The sequence below is a fragment of the Podarcis cretensis genome, assembly GCF_951804945.1.
Source record: "Podarcis cretensis genome assembly, chromosome: 1".
Taxonomy (NCBI): domain Eukaryota; kingdom Metazoa; phylum Chordata; class Lepidosauria; order Squamata; family Lacertidae; genus Podarcis; species Podarcis cretensis.
The window spans coordinates 90423540-90428164 of NC_137170.1; positions in this window are offsets into that span (position 1 = coordinate 90423540).

Here is a 4625-nt window from a genome sequence, read left to right on the forward strand (position 1 = left end):
TGGAGGAATCTATCCACATCAGTAGGGAGTATCCGATCGAAATGGTCCAACACTGGACCTGAAGTCAGTTGAGGGGCCTCCAGTTCAGTCACTGTATCTAAATTGGCAGGGAGGTCACAGCGGAGCAACAGGACTTCCTCCGCAAAAAAAACTTGCAAATGCCTCACAGCTGTGGGTTGAATTTGTGCTTAAATTTGGTTGTCCTCCTAAGGACGTTATTGACCTAATTATTCTAAAAAGTTGTGCCGGGTGAGAGCTAGCGGATGCAATGTAAGCTGCAAAGTAAGATTTCTTAGCAGCTTTCATATCCATCTCATAGGCTTTTATAAGCGTCCTATAAGATGTTCTTGAGGCTCCGTCACGAGTCCGTCGCCATACTCGCTCTAGCCGTCTGAGATCCCGCTTCATTTTCCAGAGCTCCTCAGTAAACCAAGGGGCCCGGTTTCGACGGGGTCGCAGAGGGCGCTTAGGCGCGATCTCATCAATGGCTGCCAAGAGCCGGTTATTCCAGTCCTCAACAAGGTCATCTAATAAGTCGCCAGGAGGAGCAGGGTTACGCAAGGCTTGTCGGAATCTATCAGGATCCATCAGTTTTCACGGGCGAGACCAAATAGGTTCGCCACCTGAGCCGGGGAGGAGCGGGAAGTCAATCTTGGCTTTCAGAGCGTAGTGATCAGACCATGGCACTTCCACAGCGGGGAGCATGATCACATCTATGCCAGCCCCAAAGATCAGATCCAGCATGTGGCCTGCTTGATGAGTGGGGTCCAAAACAACCTGGGAGAGCCCTAGTGTTGCCATGGAAGTCACTAGGTCCAGAGCCTGTGAGGAGGGAGCGGCATCGGCATGGACGCCTAAGTCTCCCAAAACCAGTAGGTTTGGGAACTCCAAGGCCCAGCCCGCCACCACCTCCAGCAGGTCTGACAGGGTGGCTGCAGGTGTGCTGGGTGGTCGGTACACCAGCCAGACAGCCAAGCTCTCCTTGGTGCCCCACACAAGACCAACACATTCAATGCCGGAGATCACTGGTGATGGCAGAGCTCTGAAAGAGCAATCCTCCCGGAATAACAACGCTACTCCTCCCCCCCCCCCGACCCACAGTCCGCGATTGATGGAGGACAGAGAAACCTGGGGGTGTTATGTCATGTAGGGAGACTACTTCGCCTTCCCGTACCCAGGTCTCCATCACGCAAGCCAGGTCAATCCCCTGCAAGACAAAAAAGTCACACATGGTGGCGGTTTTGTTGCCTATGGACCTGGCATTGCACAGCACCAATGACGGAGGTGTGTAATCCTTGCTCTCCCTACCCTCATCCCTTGGGATGGGGTGTAGGTTGGAAGGGGTTCGAGGATCACTGCATCTCGAAACCCTTCGCCGATAAAGATATCTAGCCCCACCGCCATTCCTCCCTAGCCCTTCAATTGTGGAAATCCCAGATCCCATAGATGGGGGGGTGTATTTATAAACCACCACAAGTCTCCTGCCTGTATAGTCATTCCCAAAGAAGAATCACAGAGCATTTTCAACTGTGACTAGGACCTAATTAAAGAACAACAATAAGCATGCCATACTAGCTAAAAAATCCATGGGAAGTAAAAGGATTTATTATTAAGGATAATTCCTGGAAGAAAGGTATCTTCTTTCTCTTTAAACACACAACAGTATCTCATTTTAGGTCTCACTCCTTCAATCACTACTCAAGCAGAACTCTTTGAAATCAATAGAAGTTGAGACTGAGTAATGATTGCTGGATGGCTCTGGCGATTGTTTTCTCACTCTTTGAACTTGCCACTTACCAAAAGATTTTTTAAAGAAAAGTTTGGCATCTGTTATTACAAGCTTTTAATTTGTGAAGACTGATTATGTTCCAAGCAGTCTCTCACTATTGGCCAAAGTAAAAGAGGGGAAAAGTTTGCTTTGTTTTACTTGAAAATGTTAGCCTGACTCATAGTGACAGTCATTCTTCATGTTTGTCTTTGTGCCTTTTTCTGACTGCTGTGTAACTTTCAGTTTAATTAGATCGGCTGTATACAGATTTATCAACCACCACCTAGAGAGAAGATGTCAAATGAACTCAGCAGTCAAGTCAAAATGACATCTGGTCCTTTGACTTCTCTTTTAATTAAAGGAGAAAAGTGCACAATTTTAATATGAGATCATGGGAACTACTTGGTGTAGGCATTTAAATTATTAAAAGTAGGACTGCGTGCCTGAAATTTATATTGTGTGTAATAAAGTGCAGTGTATAGCATAGAGTATGGTGTAACTTTCAATGTATTGTGCTGTGTTAAAAGAAAATAATTATAGTGAGGGTATTTGAAGCTCAGTGCAAGAGGTGGGAAGACTTTTACAAAGTCATGTCTGCAAAAGTGGCCAAATGTCCTAAGCTGATATCTACATACAGTCAAAAGGCTTGAGATAAACAAGTTTCCTCATCCCTTGCCTTTCCCAACACCATGTTCCAACAACTGTTTCTCCTTTCTCAATAGTCTTAAAAATTCCACCTAGTGTCACTATTTCTCTCTTCCTCCTTAGCTAAACCATCATGTTCTGTCTCCCAGGCAATAGATGTTGGCAGTTTCCTACTGCCAGTACCAGGAAATGTGCTATTGATTTAAACTTTTTCTCATCATCTAAGTTAATTTTACTTATAGTGTGAGAATGAGAAAAGGAAACGTGAGCTGGATGAACAAAATATTTGGTGAGATATAAGCATACATATGCATTAAGTGAAGGCTTATTATTATTATTATTATTATTATTATTATTATTATTAAAAAGGACATAGAATGTTAATCAGCCAAAGGCCTAGTTACAGAGAAATCTTTTCACATAGTGCCTAAAAATATGTAATGAAGACACCAGGCATGCCTCCCTTAGGAGAGCATTCCACAAATGGGGAGCCACTGCAGAAAAGCCCTGCTCTTGTGTTGCCACCTTCTGGACCTCTCATGGAGGAGGCTTTTGAAGAAGGGCCTCTAATGATGATCACAGGGCCTAGGTTGGTTCATATGGGGAGAGGTGGTCCTTGAGGTATTGTAGTCCTGAGCCATTTAAGGTTTTATAGGTCAAAACCCACTTCCAGAATTGGGCCTGGAAACTAACTGGCAGCTAGTGCAGTCAAGCCAATTATATGCTCAAACCATCTTGCCCTGATGAGCAACCTGGCTGCTGAATTCTGCACCACCTGAAGTTTACAAACTATCTTCAGCCCCATGCATAGCAGTAATCTTATCTAGAGGTTATCAGAGCATAGATGGCAGAAGTTAGGCTACTGCTGTCTAGATAGGGGCACTGCTGGGCAACCAGCTGAAGCTGAAGGCAGGTGCTCTGCACCACTGAGGCCACCCGCAAGTGACAGCAATGGATCCAGAAGTATTTGCACCTTCAGAGGAAGTGTAACCCCATCAAGTGCAAGCAACCTCCTCTCCATCTGGTCTAGGATGGATATAGGCCCACTAACAATGCCTCAGTCTTATCTGGATTGAGCTTCAGTTTGTTGACTCTGTCCTCAGTAAAATTTAGTTTAATACCACCCATTGGGCTAGATTCAACTAAACAGCAAAAGGCTTTCCAGGGCTTTGTGCCTGCGTGTTCCCGCTCCCTCAATTAGGTCTGGGGAGTTGGGAGAACCCTCAGAACAGCATGTGAGGGAAAGAGGGGGACATTGTTCCATCTGGCAAGCAGAAATGCATGCACTGATAGGAAAACTCATAACAGGAAAATGTTGAATTTCTTTCATTCAGTGGGTTTTCTCTGAGCATGACTTAGATACCACTCCTGGTCTGCAATGTAAGTGGAAAACCAAACACTAACAAGCAAATAAAATTAATTTAAAATTGACTTTCTATTGCTTTAAATCCTACATTAGCACATATATTGCACTCTATTGACTAAAAATAACATCAGTATCCCTTGTGGAATGTGTTAGCAGGACTGTTTCTAGTTATGGAGAAAATATTGATGCTGTCATATTGATAATACTATAGAAAATTATGTTTTATTGTTTTACTTAAAATTTACATAGCAGCAATGCAGAGTGGGAGTAGAGGAAAAGGCAAGACAGAAACTCAGCCAAGAACAGCGCTACGTTTGGGCAAGTCAGAAGAAAACTAACACAGTGAGAAGTGAGGGGAAGAATCTGTTCGGGTTCTCTTGGAGCTGCGAGCTCACTGATGTTGATCGGTTTTCATTGGTTTTAACTTTTGAAAAGTTCAAAGAGAGATTACAATATAGTTTGAAACTTAGATGATTCTCTGTGTAAACAAAACCAGAATGGTAGGCATGGATACTGTTGCACGAGAGTGTTATGCAATGTCCGCCAGGTCTGACGTAAAGCAAATCTGTTGAACTGGAAAATGTTAGACAGCTACAAGATACTATTATAGTACTTCAGCAATATGTAAGAAGCAAAGGGCATGCATGCACACACTTATAAGGATCAGTGGAGGACATCATGGCAAAGATGTGTCATTTATGCAGTTTTGAATGCATTTTCAGCATTCTGTGTACAGAATAACTCAGGGTTCCCCCTTTGGTTATTCTGCGGCACACTGAGTGCCCTTCTTTGTGCAGCTTAGGAATCGGGCTGACACATGGAAACCAAGCCGACCAAGAGAAAGAG